Raw genomic sequence first — 22,537 nt, 5'->3', positions numbered from 1 at the left:
GTAAGGGGTTTCCACCTGGAAGTTCTCAGGAAAAGTACTCTTTTTTTGTCCATGTCTTCAATGAGGGCTACCCAACCTCCTATCTCATGCCTCTCTGAGTGTCAGCAGGGAAGAGGGCTTCTGGAAGACTTGGATGCCTGGATTTGGTTTGACTATACCTTGAATGTGTGTGTCTGTGTTCTTTTACCAAACTCATCTTTCCCTGCCTGTTTGCATGAGAAAACTGGATCATTATCTTGATGAAATGGCACTTCTCTATCTGTGTGTGAGGAAGGGCACCAAGGCCCCTGTGATTCATGGAAATTGCCCCCTGAAAAAGTCAAGGGTGGCACTTCATTCTGTCCCATCAAAAGATGGTGAAATTCTTCCCCCACCCACTGGAAATCTGACATATCAGATTGACATATTGATGCTGAAATCAAAGCCAGAATAATGAGCCAAGTAAATGATCACTAGAACTTCTGAAGACAGGAGGGCTTCCTTCTGGGAGCTCTAGTTACGAGGTTGAGGAAAGAGGTCCATTCATGTAGCATTAAGAAAAATGCCTTGTAGAATCAGTAGGTGCTGGATCATGTCTCCAGAGAAATACTGCCCAAGAATTTCCGATGTTTTAGACAACCTAGAAGCCAAGGAAAACTTTTGACCTGGATCTAAACATGAAGAAAAGGTTATATGAGGTTCTCATGTTGCATCTGTGAGGAAGTGCTTATATTTAACCCTACAGAGAACATTCCTAATTTAATAAGAAGAGGAGATTCTTCTCTGTCTGTTGTTCCCATCACACAATCATGATATTAATGAGACTTCATCCAACACCCTGAAAAGGGCTTTCCATCGATTTCCCCTATTCTCCAAAGGGTGCACCCTTCTCCACGGCCAATGTCCCGTCCACATGGACATTGCCTCATTGTGTAACAGGGAAGAACAAACCTGATTTCAGATCTGTTCCTTTTACTTTATCCCATGTGCTCTAGCTGCCTGTAAGGTGCTGGTTCTGGACCTTTTGTAAAAGAATAGCGCCTACAGCTTGAAATATATAGGAGAGCCCATTCTCAAGGCTCTGATCTTAAGGGTGTAGCACTTTCTCACTCATACAGAGTTATAAAGTTGTGAAACAGAGAATAATATGTCTTGTTGGATATTTATGGGAACATTGTGAACTTCCTACAAGGACAGATGCAAGAACAAAGGATTCCAATACCAAAAAGTTTGCAAGAACCAACCACACCCCTCCCTCACCTGGCATTTAAAAGGGCTTTGCTGAAACCCTTCAAGGAGTTCGGGCTTTTTGAGCACAAGCCATCTGTTATCTTTACTTGACTCCATAATAAACCCTTCTCTTCTCCAAGCTCTGAAGTTTAGGTATTTGGCTTCACTATGTTGAGTACGCAAACTTGCAGTCTTTATCAGTTGGGCTGCTGCATTAGAGCACCTGTAGCCTTTTAAACACCATATTTCTCTAGTCCAAAAGCATTCAGTGGTGGCTCATTGTAACATTCATAGACACAGTTGGAAGAGAAAATGAGCTTCATTTGATTTTAGTTGGGAAAAAAATCAGGTCTGACCAGTGATCAAATGTCCTTGCCCATTTCTGTAGTGAAAGTGAAATTTAAGATCAGCCCTATGATGTTTTTTTCTCTTGGGTTAAGAATTCTCCTGTGAAGTTCACAGAACAAGAATCAGTCCTCCTGGTTTTTCCTGGGACATGGTCATTTGAATGCAGAGTTGGACCCGCTGCTCCCCATTTCCCATGCTCAGGCAGCAGGATAACATTTCACTTACTTCAACACTCGCAGTCTCTGAAGTGCCTGAACTCATCCCACCTTGGCAGGTGAAGTAACTGACTTTAACACCTACTTAATACTTTTCCTCCAAACCAAAGCAAACTCAACCTTTCAAGGCGGTGAACCCCCTACTATTTACCTTTTAGCCTAACTTTGGACTGACCCTCCTCATATCTCAGCCCCTTCTGTTGTCCACACAGGACAGTGTGTCCATGTTTTCCTGTAGGTTGTAAAACAACAGTCAGATGATAAGAGTCACCTACCGCCTCTCTCTTGGAGTTAGGTGAAGATTGACTGAGAGCAGGAAGATGAAAGTTCTCAAAGTTAAAAGCAAGAGAGACAGAAATGGATGGGGCTCTACGTATCTCAGGAGGCCAGGTTTTTAGAAAACCCATACATGGGCGGAAAAGGATGACACCTTTCTGAATAATTTACCTACATATGTAACCTATTTTATTTTTCAGACAAGTGATTAATGTTTGCACTTGGCTCAAGTTACAGATCTGAAATCTTCCCTCCAGGTTCTGCTTCATCTTAAAGAGATTGCTTCAGCGTGATTTATTAGGCCAATGGCAGGGCCAGCCTCTCTTTATGTTGGGTTATACTGTGGACCAAGTAGGGGGGGATCTCAACACCTGAAAGATACAAAGGGAGAACACACACCTAAAACAGACAGTTACACAAGAGAACTTCAACAGGTCAAACCTTACGGTCTAAATTCCTGTGATGCGTCAGGAACACCATTGGCTTTATTGTGACAAGGTGATATCATCACCTTATACTGCATACCTCCTGGTGAAATTATAATTTTCATTGTCATAATTAGGTCGGGAGATGTCCCTGCCTAGAAAAAAAATCCCAGACATGGTTCTTAAACAGCCCAAGGTTAATGGATTGGACCCAATACTTGTCTTGATAATGACAGAACCTCAAGCTCTGAAATAAGAATAGTATATATTAATGTCAGCCTTTGTGTGTGCACATACATGTGTACATGTTATTAACATCAGCCTTTGTGTGTGCACATATGTGTGTACATATTGTTAATATCAGCCTTTGTGTGTGCACATACGTGTGTACACATTTACACACACGGTGCAGACAGGGTCCAGTGAGTCCTGACGCCCTTGTCCTTCCTACTTGCCGAGAGGCCACCCAAGTTTGCTAATTTTCCTTTGTGACCCAACTACTCATGCCACAAACCTTTTCTTAGGACCTACTGGTTGCCAGACACATTTCTTTGCCCTTCAAATCCAGGAGTGAACAATTCAGAGTTGTTGGTTTTTCCCTATCCTGGTCTTCCTCGTGTCCTTGGATCCCAGCTTGTTTTATACTGTTATACATGGTTCTTATTTGGAACATTTCTGCAGGGTCAGGGCTGAGGATTCAGTTGAGTGTTGAACATAAAAGATTATCCCTGACTCCAGAAAGCTCCGTGGAGGGACACAGATTTTGATCAAATAATCGTGGAAATAAACATATCTGTTCCCAAATATGTTGAATGGTGCGAAGCAAATAAGCAGGGCACTAGGGGAGAATCTGAGAGGAGGGGTAATTTTTACAAGAAGAGGGGCCTTGTGCCAGGAAAGGGAAATGCAGGTGTTAACATCCTCATACTCTGCAGGTGGAATTGCCCTGAGGTCACTGCCCATCTCAGTCAGTGAATTTCTGAGACATTGCCACTGACATCTCAGCTTCCTGCCTGGGTGCGTTTGGTGAAATTACTGTGTGCTGAGGGCCTGGGGGTGGGAGTAAGGGGATAAGAATTGCAAAATTCTGGTTTCTTTATTGGGAAGGGACTTTTTAACTGGGGTTTTAGCTGAAAACCAATCCCCCACATATTTTCAAAACATGAGAGTGCTGGGAGTTCTTTGGAATGCCACTCATAGCACCCCCTTCCTGCCCCCAGTTCCCAGTCAGACCACCATCCTGACTGCCTTGGCTAAAAGGTTGACCTAGTAATTCATCCCTAATGTCATATAGGCTACACCTACACTTAGCAAAATGGGAAGGAAAAAAACAGGCCATGCCTGCCCACCAAAAATAAACACCAGTGTAAAGGTGGGAATGATCTTTCAGCAGGCAGTTTTGTAAAGCCCGAGATTCTGAAAGTGACAGGAAGAATATGCATTTTAAAGGTCATTCCAATTACCATGCTTACTCACCTCACGGTAAGCTGCAATGCTGCAGTTGATGTGAGAAGTCCCACACACTGGGGGAAGAAATGAGAACATGTGGTTGGCAGGAACTGGAGCAAATAGTCGAGAGAGTAATACAAATTACTACTGTTTTCGTGATATTAAATAATTCTTGAACATCGCAGACATCTGAAAAATAGAGCAGAGCCAAACACCAGTAAAAAATCGGGCAAATCCTCATGGCTTCTAAAGCCCGTGATTCCAGGGTGCATTTCTTTGAAATCCACATGCTATACAGTCAAAGGGAGACCCATCAGAAGAGGCCCCAAAGACAAGAGCTCCTGACTGCATCACAATTTCCATTTGCAACCATTTCATTCTTTACATTGCAGTGAATTCCTAACACAACTTTTCTTGATAGAATTATCATAAATGCAGGGCCATGTTTTAGGGAGGGAAATAAAATAGCTGAGAACTACTCTCTTAGTGGCAATTTGCCTCATACATCTCTCCCATTTCTCACCATACGTATTTCATTATGGCTGTAACTATTGTGAAATTCAGATCTGGATGGGCATTTCACATTCCCTCCAGTGTGATGAAGCCTGAGGCACTGAACACAAGGGTTCAAATGCCCCTACTGGTCTTCAGAGGTCTCCTGTGACCTCACCTCTCCCTTCCTATCCACCTTTATCTTCTTTGTATTAATTCATCCTTGCAGCTATCAATGTTGAACATCTGCTATGTTTCAGAAAATACATATACAAATATATATACATGTGTGTGTGTGTAGCTAGATTTCATGCCCTTGAGTTTCTTGTGAGCTTCTTGCCCTTCTTCTTCTCTGCCCACAGGAAGCTCTAGGGCAAGAAAGCTAGATGAGGAAGCATGGGATTTTACATGGGAGAACACATGACATGGCACTAAGAATCATGAGCCTATGACTGATTCCAAACTCATACTGCTCACTACACAAGCCAATAAATTGAAAGACAAGTTGTTGAGGCAAGGAAAGGAGACTTTATTTAGAAAGCCCACAGACTGAGAAGATGGTGAACTAGTGTTCCAAAAAAAACATCTTTCCTGATGTTGAATTCAGGGTTCTTTTATATTAAAGGTGCTGGGGGTGTGGTTAGTTTTTGCAAAGTTCTTTGTGTTGAAATATTTCATTCTTGCATCTGTCCACTTAGGAAGTCATGACAGTTTCAGTAAACCTCCAAAAAGATACATGTTCTTCTCTGTTCTTCCACTTTTTATCTGCATATGAATGGAAAAGTGATATACTTTTAAAGGTCAAAACCTTAAGAATGTACTCTCCTGTATATTTCAGGCTCTAGGCAACATTCTTAACTTGTAGCATAAACAAACCATAGAATATAGAGGTTAAAGTAAAAGAAACATTTAATATGGAGTCAGATTTGTTTTTCCCTGTAGCAGACATAGCAGTAGGAAGGGCATTCTCAAAGTGGCCATGGCAGCCAGCCCCACTCCAGCCGCCAGGAACATATTGCTCTTTCTCTTATATGTAGTTCCCTTCCCAGCTCTATTTGCCCAGATTCTGCCCATCTTTAAAAGGCTGGTTCAACTTTCCTACCCTTTGAAGTCTCCCTGTTGGCTCCTGATGTGCCCAATGATCTTTTCTTATCTAAGTGTCTCTGGCGCTTTCTCTGTTTCATATAATTTCCATGCATGACTGTTCCCTGTTTGGTATCTGTATTTTGCCTGCCACAGTTCTTGTGGCTTACAGATTGATGTATTCAATTTGTCACTGAGTCCAACCTGTGCTGCTTGCTGCACACGAGGCTAGTAAATGGAGAGAGGTGGTGTTGGGGTAAGAAATAGTGACAGTATTCAGAAGGCCTGTAGACCTAGATCATGATGGACTAGTGTCTTTCAGAGTTATGTCAGGCTTTTATTATGCAAAAAGGGGAGGGGAGTGGTTGGTTGGTTGGTTGGTTGTTGCAAACTTCTTGGTGTCAGAACCCTTTGTTCTTATAGCTGTCCAAGTAGATCTGGTCACAGTGTTCCTATAAACCTCCAACAAGACAGTTGTTATTTTCTGTTCTAAAACTTTTAATCTCTATATTAATGGAAAGATATTAGACTTTTAAAGGTTAGAACCTTGAGAATGGGCTGTCCTGTATATCTCAGGCTCTAGGAAACATTCTTTTACCAACGATGCAGAGCTGGCATGACTCAGCACAGGCCTCACAAGACAAGGGTTAGAAATCAGGGAATAAATCCAATATGGAGTCAGGTTTGTCCGTCTCTGTAGCCAGTTGAGGGCCTGTGCTTTGCAATTATTTATTGACTCATTTGAACGATCACGGCATGTGCTCATAGTAACTATGGATGAACTGAGTGTGAAGCTTTATAAAACTGAACATGCCTCTTGGAGCTGGATAGAATAGTGCCTCAAGAATGAGAGTGAACCTGATCATCTTTACTAGCTTTGTACATCCTGATCTCTTGAGACTGCAGTCTAAGATTTGGGACTTAGAGCCCTTCACTTCTTTCTCATCTTAAAAACTTCCCAGTGTGGTTCATGCCAAATCTCACTCTGAAGAGCAAGAGTGCCTAATGAAAGCAGCTGGTGCCAGCTGCCACCATTCACGTTGTGTGAAGTGTTCCTTCGGCAAAGCTTTAGTGAGAGAAAAGATTTTTGTTTAGCAAGGCCATCGTAAAATTAGACAAACAAACCATGGCAATGTATTTGAGCAGTGCAGTCTATAAATATTATAGTGGAAGGAAGCATGCCAACACATTATCCTTATTACAAACTTGTGCTTTAAGAAAAAAAAGAAAATGGGGTAGTTCTGCAGGAGGAGGTGAGTCTGAGTGGAAGGCAGCTGCAGCAAAATATGCACTGTTTTTAGTAACTGTGGAATACTGTCACCAGGCTCTCCATAACAGGGTCGGGGGAGTGCACCCTTTGGATTCTGTGAGCTCAATGCAGCTCCTGGAGGCTGAGTTGGGACAGCTTGTAAAATTGGCATTATTTACCTATTAGAAAGGAGAGGGATAAAGAAAATGCTACTGAGAGGTGCCAGTGTGTCTGTAAGTGTGTCAGCTGTTTATCTAACAGTGAAATCATTAAGGAAGAATAAAGGTTTCCCTTGAGCCTAGAGAGTGGGATTGGAATTCCACACAATCCATACACGATCACTATCTCTATATTTTCCCTTTATTTATTTATTTATTTTTTTCTCCAAAGTGCCTGGCAGAGACTTAAACAACCTTGTTATTATCATTTGGCTATGTCAAGTTCTCTAACGCCTTCTAACAGAGAGCCCCTTCCAAATTTGCCAAACGCCATCTAAAGCCTCTTTATTAAAAAAAATATATAGAAGATTTATTTTTTTTTCTTCTCCTCTGAGGTTTTCCCCTTACTTGTTTCTACATCACATTACAGTCTTGCCAGATTCACCTAAGTTTAGTACAATTCAACGATAGGCCAGGTGCCATGCTAGGTCCCCCCTCCACTGATTATCTTATTCAAATCTCCCGAGAGTTAGATGAAAATGTTTAAAATAGGAGTTCCCATGGTGGCAGAGCTGATTGAGAACCTGACTAGTATCAATGAGGATTCAGGTTCAGTCTCTGACCTCCCTCAGTGGGTTAAGGATCAGCATTGCCACAAGCTGCAGTGTAAGTCCCAGACAGGGCTCAGATCTCAAGTTGCTGTGGCTGTGGTGTAGGCCAGTAGCTGCAGCTCTGATTCAACCCCTAGCCTGCAAACTTCCACATGCTGCAGTGCAACCCTAAAAAGAAAAAAAAAAGTTTAAAATAAACTATTCTCATTTTACAAACAAGGGAGCTGAGGTTTGTTGTGGGTGTTAAATGACTTTTCCAAGATTATACATTTAGCAGGTATTTTCATTAGAAGTTAATGGGCTCCTAAACAACCTGTAAGTAAAAGAAATAACGTTGCCCTTTGAAAGTGAAACTGAAGATCTAATAGATCTTAATGGATTATTTGGAAGATGCACATAGCATCTATGCCTGGCTATTCTGTGCCTGGCTTGATGCTGCTATTTGTAAAGAAAGAATGTATCAAGTAAAAGTAGGTTGATAAAAAACTGAATGATAAATAAGGAAAGTCAGATAAAGCTTACTTTAGCTGAAGAAATTAAGGCCTTTTTAACCTCAGACACTTAAAAAATTATTCAGGCCATTTCTCCAGTGTAACCTCAAACAGAGGAGATAGAAAGGGTGTACAGGAATTCCCAAACGGCTCAGCTAGTTAAGAATCCAGCATTGTCAATGCTGTGGCTTGGTGACACAGGTTACAGCTGTGGCACAGGTTCAGTCCCTGGCTCAGGAACTTCTGCATGCTGTGGGCCTGTTCCCCCTTACCCCCCAAAAAGAAAGGACCATCTTGGATCTAAATATTACTCCCTAGGAATAAATAAAGCCTATGGGGATGGAATTTTTTTTCCTCAATAAATCAAATACTAACTGACCAATAGAATATTGTATTATAATGGAAAAGATCTTTTTTTTAAATTTGATGTTGCCTAACACCTAGTAACTAGTAGCTATTGGGAACTTGAAATGTTCAACATTATAAATCAAACTATAATTTCATAAAAAATTCTAAAAATGGATGTTATGACTGGGGAACTGAATTTTTATTTTATTTGGTCTAATTCATGTAGATTTAGACAGGTGTGTCTAGTGGCTACATTATTAGGTAGTATAGGACCAGACATTCTGCTTGGGCCAGTCCTCTTGGAGCTTAGATTTTTTCTCCTCATTCAGCAGCGTGGGTGGGTTCATTTGCATCTGCAGTAATTCTGAGGACTAGGTTTGGACCTCAGAATTCAGACCTGGTGGTGGATATAATGCCCATTGTACCAGCCCAGGCTATATTTCCTTTAGCAAAGCTATTTGTATCACAAAGAAAGACATGACTGTTTGCCTTAAATTCTTCCAAGATCCTGGCAGACCAGTGGTTTAACTATTGCTTGTTCAAAACTTTAGAAACTATATTATTTAAGAAGATGACTTGATGACTTCAAGTATTCTTTTGTTGTAGCTGTTGGCAAGTTCAATGTTGTCTTCTAAGTGAAGATATATTTTGAGCAAACTTATCATCTAATTATAGACCATCCATAAGGCTTTAGTGTCTCAATTTTTAGAAAAGAGAATCTCCTTTCTTTTTTTGTCACAAATATTATAATACCTGCTAGAGTTACTGAGAGATTTATAAACATGGCCTGTTCCACAGCCATCAACTTGGAGGAAGAGGGTCCCTGTGGAACCAATAAAACCTACATGAATTCACTTAGTAGTGAATCAGTAGTGGAGGTTAGGATGAGTCAGTCTGTCAGGAAGTAGTAGCATTAAACCGAGAAATCCTGGAACTATTCCTATTCTAATTTCAGGTTGAATTGCCTGCTTTCTAATAGTTTGCAACTCCCTGAAGTTTACCTAAAGGAAGAGGATACATTGGTTGATCTGGTGGAAATATTGGGCCCTTTGTATGTAGTAATAGTTTTCAGTGTAAATTCAGGAGTTGGAATTCTAGTCCTATAGACCAGTTTCTTGAGATGTTTGCTTGCATAAGTCACAGTCCTGGCTACTAAGTGTCCTATGAATTTGTCAGGATTGGATTTCAGTACTTATCAGATTGGAGAGCATTCTTTCCAAGGTAAAAGCCACCTAATGGTGTGTCTGAAGACAGGTGGTTGACTACCTGAGTACTGGCACAAATGGCCTCAAAGAAAAAGACGCACCAGACTGCAGATTTTAACCCAGCACACTTTTCAGTGCTACCAGTGGGTTAAAAGTAATTTTATAATTTGATGCCAATGCTCTTGGGCAGTAGCTTCAAGTTTTAGAATGCCTAAAAGTCACCAGGAAAGCTATTTTAAAATGCAGATTCCTGGACCCTACATTGCGAGTGATGTTGATTAAGCCCATTTGCAATGAAGACTTGGAATCTGCAACTTCTCAGACACCCCAGGATATCCATGGACTAGTATTTCAGAAATACCATGTCAGCATATGAAACAGACAATGTCCTTATTGAGCTCATCATAATATCGTCTCATCCAAATTTTGTCTGCACAGTGGGGAGCAAGATGCCTGGTTCTGCCTAATGTTAATAGTGTTCTATGGAAAATGACTTTTTTGTTCAAATAAGTTTGAGAAATGCTGGAGTAAGCCTTTAATGGGTTCCATTACTGCAGGATTCTAAAGTGTGTGTCTGTGCATGCGCTTGTGCACGTGTGTGTGTATGCATACACGTATAAACTGTGCGAGAGCCCTTGATTAGATGCACTTCACAATGTTAAAAATATACTTGACCACAAAACTTGTCTTTTCTAGAGAACTGCTCATCTGCATAACACACTTTTGGAAACGTTGCCCCGTAGTATAATAAAATGAGAGTTAAAACACCAGGCAGTGATCAGTACTGTAGAGAAGGTGGCTTCAGAAGCTAACATTACAGAGAACTAAAGGTTCCTAGTAGAAAGTAGCCTTCTCCCCACCCCCGCCCCTGCCCTCTTTTATCAACAAAACATTTATCCAGTAAGGTAGTTCTTGTGCCTCTTTTTTTCTTCTAATTCTAAGTCCCAGGACCCTGCTTTTGATTTGTAAAGTTATAGTCTGCCTTTTAAACTTCTGCAATCCTAAATAAGATGCTTCCTGTGTGATCCTCACCCTCCTAGAGTAGTGATAGCTGTCTTATGAGCTTGTTTGATTTGCTGATATAATTATTGTGATAACCCAGCACTAAGACTGTCATTTCATAAATGGTGGGCAGGTTAAAGGTATTTCATGTATATAAAAGAATTTCATTCATATAAAAATTTCAGGGGAAATTCAAGAAGAAGAGGGAATGAACACAATGTATGGTTTATTTCTTTAAGCTCTAGAGGTGGGGAATAGGCTTCAATTTTGGTGCCTAGCATGATGCTAGCAAATGCGGCTTCAGATGGTGTTCTGAGGGATTCCAAGGCAGAGTTCAGGCTCCATGGAGAGAGCTTGCAAAGGGTGACTAGTGGTCCCTGCCATAGAAGTAGGAGGGAGTGAAAGCAGAGTGGCTTCCAATTTTTTTCTTCGCCATGCAGGGGAAAATTAAACACAGGAATGAGAGGTAGTCGAGATCACCATAGACCGAAGGTCAACACGGTACTGAACCCAACTGGATCAAAAGTCCAATTGATGAACAGTTAAGGATGAACTTTGTGGCATGGATTTTTAATTTTGGATTTGAATAGTTCCAACTAAGTTTCTCACTAATAGAATACCTTTTAGACCACATTTTCCAACTTGTTTCCCCCATCCGATAGACTTTTGTTAAATTTTTTGTATTTTTATAAAAATTAGGAGTTCCCATTAAGGCTCAGCGGTTATCAGAACTGACTAGCATACATGAGGACCTGGCCTTGCTCAGGGGGTTAAAAATCCTGCGTTGCCATGAGCTGTGATGTAGGTCTCAGACTCAGCTTGTTGCTAGGGCATAGGCTGGTGGCTACAGCTCCAATTGGACCCCTAGCTGGGAACCAATATATTTTGCGGGTATGGCCCTAAAAAGACAAAAAGACACACACAAAAAATTAAAGTGTAAAAATTAAAGTGTAAAATTAAAGTGTAAAAAATTAAAGTTGTATACATTTTCTAACTCATTAAGTCTAGTAATAATGAATTTCAACAAGTTGAAAAAAATTTTTGGAAGGAAGAATTGAGTATTTTCTTTCTTGGTTGTTCTTCCACAATCTCCATGTGCAAGTGTCATATAGCATTTTAGCTCCAATCGAGTTCAGAGCCTATTCCCAGAGCAGACACAAAGTCAGGGCCAATGAAGATGTTGAGTGGCTGTGGTCAAAATCAGGAGCTCCCACCTTGGCCATCAGTGATCTCATCACCCAGTAGTCTGTGGCTGTGGAGTTTAGGTAAGGTATCTGCAGCCTTACCTCTGAAGCTCTAGAGGCAGATAAGATAAAGCCAAGTGACAGCTGCTCGGTTCTCTCCAGGAAGCCAGGTTGGCTGTCCACGTGAACAGGACATGGATATAATTTAAATGACCAAAGATGAATTGTGACCTTTCTTAGCAGTTCTTGTGGTTAACAGGAGAACTGAAATGCCATTCCTGCATAGACAGGTTGAATAGCGTCGCGACACGCAGGCCCAAGTTCTGTCTCCTCCAACTGGGAAAAAATCTTAATTCCTGTGAAAAGAGAGAGAAAAAAAAAAGAGTCTGGGTTTGTGTCACAAGCCACCTGCAAGTATAGATGAAAATAATAATAGGTTCACACTTACTCACTTATTACAAGACCTTTTTTCATTCCTCAAATGATTTGAGATTATTTTTGTCTTAGTTTTACTGAAGAGGAAATTCAAGCTCAGGTAGTCATAAATCATTTCAAACATCATGAAAGCTAGAAAGTGACCACACTGGAATTTGAACTCGAGGCTCTCTAATATGAAGTCTGGGTTATTTGAGTGCATTCTGTCACCTCTCTGGTCAACTAGGGCACAAGGGACCAATCTGAAAAAAGCCCTCACTCCCTCATTGCTAAGTCTCCAGGCTCATAAATGAGAACATGTTGTTCATTCCCTAAACCTCTGCTTCTCAAACACCAGCTCAAGTTTAACTGAATGGGGTGTGTTTTTTTTTTAATGATTTTCATTTTTTCCATTAGAGTTGTTTTACAGTACTCTGTCAGTTTTCTACTGTACAGCAAAGTGACCCAGCCACAAATATGTATATACGTTGTTTTTCTCACATTTTCCTCCATCATGTTCTATCATAAGTGACTAGATATAGTTCCCAGTGCCATACAGCACAATCCCATTGCTTATCCATTCCAAAGGTAATAGTTTGCATCTATTAACCCCATATTCTCAGACCACCCCACTCCCTCCCCCTCCCCCTTGGTAACCACAAGTCTGTTCTCCAAGTCCGTGAGCTTATTTTCTGTGGAAAGGTTTGTTTGTACTGTATATTAGATTCCAGATATAAGTGATATCATATGGTATTTGTCATTCTCTTTCTGACTTACTTTGCTTAGTATGGGAGTCTCTAGTTCCATCCATGTTGCTGCAAATGGCATTATTTGGCTGAGTAGTATTTTGTTGTGTATATATACCACATCTTCTTAATGCATTCATCTGTCAATGGACATTTAGGTTGTTTCCATGTCTTGGCTATTGTAAATAGTGCTGTAGTGAACATATGGGTGCATGTGTCTTTTTCAAGGGAAGTTTTGTCTGGATATATGTCCAAGAGTGGGAATGCTGGATTATATGGTAGTTCTATATTTAGTTTTCTGAGGCACCTCCATACTGTTTTCCATAGTGGTTGTATCAATTACATTCCCACCAACAGTGTAGGAGGGTTCCCTTTTTCCACAATTGGGTGACTTTTAAAGTGAAAATCAAAGATGTCCACGTGGCTCAGCATCCTGGATAATCCAGGCCCCTCTGTGTCATGGCTGGTCACTCTATTTGTGGAGCCTAGAGGCTGTGGCAGTGATTATAGCCATGAAGGCTGTCTTGATCTATGCTAGCCTTCACTGGAAAATACAACCTTGGAGGAGCCTGGCTAATAAAATCTGGAGGGGAATGATGAATGCAATGGTAATGTGTGTCCTTTTTGGCTTGTATTATACCAGTGTTTTTCTTTATTTCTTTCCTTTTTTTGGGGGGCAATATAATCCTTTTATTCCACCAAGTAAAATCATAGGACTGCCTATAACAGATTAAAGTAATAGTTGAAGTTCCAATTAAATATTTCTAAACTTGGTCTAAGAGAACATTGAAGCAGTTTGACCTTGGCGGGGAGTCACAGATTGTAATCAGCTGTCTTGGCACCCTTTAAACATGGCTTTTCTGTTTTGGTTTTTAAATATTTAGAAAATCCTATTCAGGAGTTCCTGTTGTGGCTCAGTGGTAATGAACACAACTAGTATCTATGGGGATGTGGGTTCAGTCCCTGGCCTCAATCAGTGGGTTAAGGATTTGGTGTTGCTGTGAGCTGTGGTGCAGGTCACAGATACAACTTGGATCCTGGTGTAGCGAAGGCAGGCAGCTAGAGCTCCGATTTGACCCCTAGCCTGGGAGCTTCCATATGCTGCAGGTATGGCCATAAAAAGCAAAAAAAAAAAAAAAAAGAAAGAACGAAAGAAAAATAAAATAGTCATACAGTTAAGTAGTTTCCAGCAGATACAAGTTTTGAATATCTCGCCTAGCAATAGCAGATATTTTTCATTAAGGCCGTCCCAGAAGTGTTTAAAAGTAGGTGTAACTTTTTTATTTTAAATTTGAGATCTCTGTGTGTTCCCCATAAATATGGAAGCCAGGTAAATGCCTAGTCAATGTTATCACTTCCTATAATGTTACTGAATGCAAGTTCATGTGCCCTGCACACAGTGAAACCAAACAGATCGAAATGGAGTTTGGAGCAGAGAGAAATGTTTATTGCAGGGCTATGCAAGGAGACTGATGGCTTGTGTCCCTCAAAACCCCCAAATCCTTGAAAGGTTTCAGAGAAGCCCTTTTAAAGTCCAGATGAGGATGGGGCGTGGTTAGTTGCAGACTTTTTGGTGTTGGAATCTCTTGTTTTCGCAGCTGTCCTCATAAGTCAGTTCACGATGTTCCTGTTAATGTCCAATAAGAAGAATGTTGTTCTCTATTCCTCAACTTTATGTATCTACCTGAATGGACTCATACAGGTCAGAGCCTTGAGAATGGGCCCTCCTGTGATTTCAGGCTCTAAGCAACATTCTTTTACAAAAGCTGCAGAGCTAGCATGACTAAACACAGGAAAAGGAACAGCTGTAATAAGCAGTCAGATTTATTTTTCCCTATTACAATATGGTGCTACTTTGATGAGACGTTCATGTGTTCACTTGTTCTTGCTCTGTTACCATGAAGGAAAAGAGTGACATATGGCCAGGGGATGTTCCTGGCTTGTCTGAGTTAACATGGATTTAAGTGGATTAAAATAAGCATAGCCATGCCCTCCCCAGCCACCCCACCTGCAGGGGCCTGAGCAGACCCAATGAGACCTGGCTGGGGCAGTGGGTCATCCATCACTGACACTAGTATAGTCTTGTCCCCATGACGACACAAGGGAAGCAGGGGATGATTTACATCAAGATCTCCTATGACATGCAGAACCCATCTGTAAATCTCACGCTGGGTTTCCATTCCGATGAAGCACTTCTGTGATATTGAGACAAATGGGTTGATTAGACACATTCGATTTGATGCTGTTTAGTCAAAATGACCCACATCAGGCTAACGGAGGATTTTCTTCCCCTGTGATTTTTAAAAAAAAACACATTATTTTATTACTTGGAGAAAGGAGTGCATGTCTATGCCTCTAAAGTAACCAGGTAGCAGTGATTTGCTATTAGATTCCTGGTTTCTGGTTGTTTCTCTTAGTGACACTATTGGAATGGGTCACCCTGATAAATTCTTCCTGGTCTGCAATGTCCTGAGCTTTGAAGAAATGGCCTTTGAGGAGCATTTCTCAGTCAAAAACTTCAGGTTTTCAGAATGGAGAGTGGACCTTCCCCTTTTGCTGTCCATCCACTATCAAATGCTAGTTCAGGGAGGAAAAGTGGACAGGTGGATGCCTGCCTCTATCTTGAACCCCAGCAGTACTTCTGGAACCCCTGATTGTACCTTGCAAGCACATTTGACCCTCATTGCTTCTTCACTTATCTGGGGATCTTCTCACCCACTGTTGACAGTTTACTCCTTGCTGTGAACTAGATCCTGCAAAATTTAGAAAACTGACTTCTGACACTTTTCTTTTTATTCCCTTAATTCCTTAATGTCTGCATCTGCTATAATTACAACAAAATTCAATTATAGTGAAAATCCAACTGGAGGGGTAAAATGGGATTATAGTAATTGTTAGAATGGAGAGGCATAGAAGTAGGTTTCAAAAGCTTTCAGAAAAGCTATCTGACCAAAACAAGATCAATGCAGTTGGCTGCTAATTAAAGCAAACAGACAAAGGAACGAACGCAACCTAGCTGATTTTTAATGTATGAGCTTCATTAAAAGGCTTACATTAGTCAGCTTGCATATTGAGGACTATTGAAATGTTTTGTTCTTTTGTCTCCATGGAAAGCATATAGAAATTGAAACTGACCTTCAAGTGTATAAAGAAGGCCTGAGAATTCTTAAAAAGGGAAGCAATTCCAGGGAGCGTAAATTCATTCAGACTCATTTATAGATAACCGTTTATCTGAACATTTGGGAATTTCAGAGGCCTGTGGATAGATACTGTATTCATTTCAATCTGTTATGGGAAATGAAGAAGATGGAAATTTAATAGTGTGGAAAAATTCTATAGGTGTTTATATAAATATACTGAGCATTTTAAAGACTGATTTATCTTTTAACAGAAGACTTTCTTTAGATACATTCAAGTTGGGAAATTTTTTGAGGGGGTATGTTATCTAAACATTGCATATGTGTAGATAACTGCAGTAGATAAATAGACATTCAGGCACACACAGTTAACTATTGGGCTTATTTTCTTAGACAAAGACCCTTTTATTTAAATTTTTACAAGGGACTTAAGATGTACATGGGTTGATAGAGGGTCATGACGAATGGTGGTGCAGTACCAGATGGGCTTTGTCCCAGAGGAGCAGAGGCTCCTGCCACTCACTTTTCTTTGCAGCATTTAATGAGGGAGGTGGGGGGTGATTGGCTAGACCTGGCTGTGAATGCTTGCTCTGCTCAGGCTGCAAAGCTGGGACTTAACTTGATTCCATAGCTTTCTGCCTAAGAGGAGATTCGTTCATCTAGACAACTTCTCTTGGTGTCTGACCAGTATTATCTTGATTGTTATAAGTGCAGTTAATCTTTAGTTCTGGGGTTGGTTTGTTCCCATTATTTGAGGCAGGTTCTCAGAACTGTGACAGCTTCTGTCATGGCTACAGTCTGGTCATCATGTCATTAACTTCTTCCACCTGGTGGGGGTTTCAGTCTCCACAAGACAGCTCATAGGACATGGGTCAGATTATGATCCACAGCCTTTGAGGAGGAACTGAATGTCCCTAACTTTGCTCAATGACTGAACTATTATTACTTGGTTGTTTTCCTTTGCTTCTGCATTTTCTTACTTCTATAGTTAAAAATATTATTTTTTTGTCTTTTTTTTTTTTAATTTTAAGGCTGCACCTGCAGCATATGGAGTTTCCCAGACTAGGGGTCGAATTGGAGCTGGAGCTGGAGCTGCCAGCCTATGCCACAGCCACGCCAGATCTGAGCAGCATCTGCAACCTACATCACAGGTCACGGCAACACCGGTTTCTTAATCCACTGAGTGAGGCCAGGGATCTAACCTGTGTCCTCATGGATACTAGTCAGATTAGTTTCTGCTGAGCCATGACGGGAACTCCTAAACATATTCTTTGACTAAAGTTTTTCTACAGACAAAAAGCAGGTGGAGGACATAGGAGGGGAAGGACCATAGGGTCCTTCTCCATTTCAATAATGATAATAATTTTACATATATATTTGTGCATGTAAAAAAGCATTTCTGGAACGTTACTCTAGGTCACAGCAAATACATAATTTACGGTCTAGAAATGTCAGTGTTTTAAAGGCAGTAGTCCTCACACATGAACAGTGAGGAACATAACAGGGAAATGCTGGCTGAGGCCAGGGAGGGGCAACGTGTAAAATGAGAAGAAATATCCAGAAAACATAAAGAAGGATTTTAAAAACGACTTCCTAATATTAAAAAAATAAGTTATAGGATGTAACACCTTTTCCCTAACATATTACAAAAAATGTTTCCCTAACATATTACAAAAAAAATTGGAGTTCCTGCTGTGGCACAATGGGATCAGCAGCGTCTCTGGAATGCTGGGGCTCACTTTTGATCCCTGGCCTGGCACAGTAGGTTAAAGATTTAGCATTGCCACAGCTGTGGCATAGGTTGAAACTATAGCTCAGATCTGGTCCCTGGCCCTAGAACTCCATATGGCGCAGGGTAGGTAGCCAAAAAAGAAAACATACACATAAAACAAAATCCAAGATTGGATAGTTTTAAAGAAACAGATTCACTTAAATGCAATTTAGTAGAGTTTAGGACATTTATGGAGAAATATTTGACTAAGATGAAACTTAAAATTTGTTATTTTCACTAGAAAGTACCCACAAAGGTGATAAAGAAAGACACAGAGACAAAGGGATTAGAGACTGCATTCAGTGTTTCAGGCTCAGCAAATGGAACATGTTCTTAGGGGTGCTCTGGGTGTGGTGCTGAGGCTGATGGGGGAGCAGGGGCCAAAGAGGGGTCATGACCACAGGTGGGCTAGTGCAGGTGCTAACAAAAGTGTTGTGCTCCCACAAAGGATGAATTTTGTGTGCAGGCAGATGGTTCACAAGGTTTATTTTTGGTTTTAAAAAGTGACATTCCATTTCTCAGAATTACAAAATCAACATCTTGTTCTTTTTTTTTTTTTTTTTTAAATTCAGCCTGTAAAACTGTATTCCATTTCCAAGTCTAGCAAGTGTTAGCAATCAAGTCTAAAGGACTTACCTGGCTTGGGCACAGACCCAACTAGCAATGCTCCTTGTCTTTCCGAAGAAGTTGATTTGTAGGAAAATTATACCTTCTCATATAAAACTCGTATGTAACTTCTTTCCCTGTTATATCATTCTCCTTTCTCCTCCCACTCCTAAATCGTTTCTGCCTTTCCTTCAACTCTCCTTCACGCCCCTTCAGATCACACACACCCTGCTTTTATAAAAAGGCAAACAGCTCAGGTGTGTATGCCCTGCTCTCCAAGTCTTCATGGGCATACATCACGATGCTAGCTTACTTGGACGCCTGATGACTACGACAAAAATGCTGTGTTTATGTTGAAAGTTTCATTTGCTAAACATTGCACATCCCAAGAAGGCACATCCATCTGCTTCATTTATACATGAAATACCATTAGATTTTAGATGATAGGTGTTCACAGTGATTGTCTCCTAGCAATTTAAAAAAATATATTGGAGTATAGTTGACTTACAATGCTGAATTAGTTTCAGGTGTACAGCAAAGGGAATCAGTTATATTATACATATACCCATTCTTTTTTTCCCCCACATAGATCATAACAAACTTTTGAGTAGATTTCCCTGTGCTACACAGTAGGTTCTTGCTAATTACCTATTTTGTATACACAGTAGTGTGTATTCATTATTCTCACCCTCCAAATTGCTACCTCCCTACCAGTTTCCCCTATGGTAACCTGGTAACCTTAAGATTGGTTTTGAAATGTGGGTGAACCTAGAGATCATCATACTGAGTAAAGTAAGACACATATATCCTTTGGGATCACTTATATGTGGACTCATAAAAAATGATTCAAAAGACATTATTTATAAAACAGAAACAAAGGCAGCAATTTGAATGCAGTGCCTTATGCCTGAGATTGTGACTGCCTCCACATTTAATGGATTCTTTTCACCACTTCTGTAGCTTGACACATTGTCTTCTTTCCTGGTTCTTGTCTTTAGAGGAAAAAAAGAAACAAAACACCAGTTAAAAAGAGCTGGTCAGAGAATATGGAACTCATGCCCCTAAAACTGCCCTTTTGAAATCAGCAAATTGGGGTTATGCATCTTTTATTTTGAGTATCTACTTTACAGATGAGTCTTTCTAATCATAGTGTGCATCGAACCAAAATGAACTAAGCTCTAAGGCAGCCCTATAAGTATTCATTAATTTTTCCTCATTCTATACATAATTAGATTTTTCCTTACCCAAGTACTCTTTTCCCCTCCCTAGACTACATCTCACTCTCTCTCTTTCTCTTTTTAGGGCTGCACCCCTGGCATATGGAAGTTCCCAGGCTAAGGGTCAAATCAGAGCTACAGATGCTGGCCTATACCACAGTCACAGCAATGCAGGATCTGAACTGTATCTGTGACCTACACTACAGCTTATGGCAAACACCAAATCCTTGGTGCACTGAACAAGGCCGGGGATTGAACCCACCCTCATGGATACTAGTTGGGTTCATTACTGCTGAGCCACGATGGGAACTCCTCTTTTTTTTTTTTTTTTTTTTTTTCTGAGTGATCACAAATGAATGAATTTCTAGCCTACATTGTTGTTGATAAATTGAGTTTATTGGCACCATGATATGGGGTCTGGGTGAGGCTCTTTAAATACGTTCAAAGTGCCCAGGCAGTTCTTATAGTATCCCACAAGATCCCTCCCCCTCCAAGTTCAACTTAGCTTGGCCATCTTGAGTTTTAAGAATATGTTAAAGTGTAAGATTATAGGGAGAAATGTATACCCATTTCTGTGTGTGTTTATAGGATGCTGTTTTACAGGAAGTTAAGATTCTTAGCTGGAAATAAGAGAATCCCAGCTCAAGCTAGCCTGAGTAAGATGAGCTTTCCTAGAAAAGTCTTGGGTTATTGCACAGAATCGAAGATGGATTCAAACAGCCAACCCTCTGAATGTTCAGGGATGCAACCTAATCTTGAAAGCAATAGGGATCAGCCACACAAATAGTGTCGGGGCTGCCTCCATCTCCCTTTCCTGCTGCATTCTGGACCTCAGCACTTTTTTTCTCTTTCTCTTTCATTGCAGACAAGTGTCTTCTTATGGCCAATGAGAACTTCTAAGTTTTGATTTTATCGCTTCAGTCATCAAAAAAGGAGCTGATCTGAACTTTCTTGGTGCCAGAACCAAAAGAACTGTAGGCTAAGTCCCTATTGACCTGGCTTTTCTCAGCTTTCCATCTTGAAAGCAGTTAACTTTTTGCTGGAGGAGGGAGGGGAATGATAACACCCTTATTTGTCAGTCATGGGATCTGAGATAAAGAGAGAGAGAGAGACAGAGTGTGTGTGTGTGGGTGTGCATGGGTGGTGGGGGAAGGGGAGTGGGATGGGGAGAGATGGCGCTATAGGGATGCCTGGTAAGAATTTGTCAGTGGAGTTCCCATCATGCCTCAGTGGAAATGAATCTTACTAGCATCCATGAGGATGAGGGTTCAATTCCTGGCATTTCTCAGCAGGTTAAGAATCTGGCGTTCTGTGTTGCTGTGGCTGTGGTGTAGGCCAGCAGCTACAGCTCCAATTCGACCCCTAGCCTGGGAACCTCCATATGCCTCGGGTGTGGCCCTAGGGAAAGAAAAAAAAAAGAAGAAGAAGAAGAATTTGACAGTTTCAGAGAAGAAAGGTCTTGAGCTAGGTGCACTGCAGGAGAGGCAGTGTCAGAACCAGGGGCCCTGCGATGCAAAAGAAGGACAACGAGTCCTCACAGCTTCCATCAGGCACACACAGGTGCAGAGGTCCTTGCTGGGACTTTGTAAATGAGGACACAATTGCTTCCAGTTTATCCAACAGCCCCACAACACAGGGGTGGTGATGGGGGGCTGGTACAGCCCAGAAACATGCAGTTCAAGTGACAGCACAGTTTCTTTTCCACTAAGCTGGAAATGGAAATCAAGAGGAAGGATAGGATTTGGAGTAGGGAAGGGCCCCTTTTTTGTATATTTATTGATAGGTGGGATTTTCTTTGATAGCAGAATTACTGGGTCCCTCTCTCTCTCTCTCTCTTTTTCCTGTGTTTTCAAGCCTTAACTGGATACCATGGAGTTACCAATAAGCTTTTCCCAAATATAAGCCCTGTCAGCACAATTGTGTGTTTGCTGTGCTGAGCAGAAAATTTCTAATAATCTGTCCGAACATATGCAGGAATATTAGTTTCTGAGCTTTGAAACAATCATTGCTGGAGGGTTTCCTACCTCCATAGGACATTTAGGATAGATCATCATCAGTAAATCACCTTACATTTCCTTGCTTCACACTCTCAGAGGCTCTCTACAATGAACCCTTTGATTGTATTTTACCGTATCTGTAATTTCATTGTTTATACCCTGTCGCTGGTAGAATTCATGGAATCTTACTTTTCCTCTAAAGACTGTTTTTAATAATTTCAGAGTGTGTCTTTGCTTTTACTCTTAATTTTATTCATCATGAAGACTGGGCAGATACCTGATTATTTCTTAGTAGTGACGGTGTCTGCAGTGTAGAGATTTAAAAACCTGTACCTAAGAGATGAAGAGAATTAGGCAGAGACACCGCGGAGGAAATGGCTAAGCTGGGATTTGAACTCAGATATATGTGACCCTGAGGACCATGATCTTTGTCCAGAAGAAATGAACATTGCATTCTCTCCCATTAGCCCGAGTGACACTTAACATTTGTCTTTCCTGAAGTGTTTGTTTTATTTCATTGTGGCTGTGCTTCAGTTCTTAAATTTTCGCTTAGTCCAGTCTTAGCCTGTTATTATCTTTTTGCTAACATTACTTATAGTAGCTTTGTGATAACCTCTTAGTATTATGTATTACAAATTTCCAGAGAATTCTTCTCTAGTGGAAACTTACATGGATTCATTGTAATATCATCATAAATAATGATAATTAACACACAGACTTTTAATATCTTGAAATACATGCTTAAGATAGAGCCATCTAAGTGTGACCACTAGGTCAAGTTATCCGAACATTTCAGAGAGTTTTTAAAATGTATGGTGAAAATGTTTTTCAGAATACTCATACCGTCTTCATCATAAGTAGTAAAGGCCTCATTTAAAAGGTGGCATTGGCAATTTTAAAAATT

General features: G+C 40.7%; 1 protein-coding gene across 1 annotated transcript in view; it reads left to right on the top strand.

Annotated features, from left to right (window-relative positions):
- Window positions 1-22,537, top strand: part of CNTNAP5 (contactin associated protein family member 5) — a 449,251-nt gene that overhangs the window by 106,486 nt on the left and 320,228 nt on the right. The window lies entirely within an intron of this gene.

This window comes from Phacochoerus africanus, chromosome 3 (genome assembly GCF_016906955.1).
Source record: "Phacochoerus africanus isolate WHEZ1 chromosome 3, ROS_Pafr_v1, whole genome shotgun sequence".
NCBI classification, from domain to species: domain Eukaryota; kingdom Metazoa; phylum Chordata; class Mammalia; order Artiodactyla; family Suidae; genus Phacochoerus; species Phacochoerus africanus.
The sequence above is the reverse complement of the archived record's forward strand: the minus strand, read 5'-3'. Positions and strand labels throughout refer to the sequence as shown.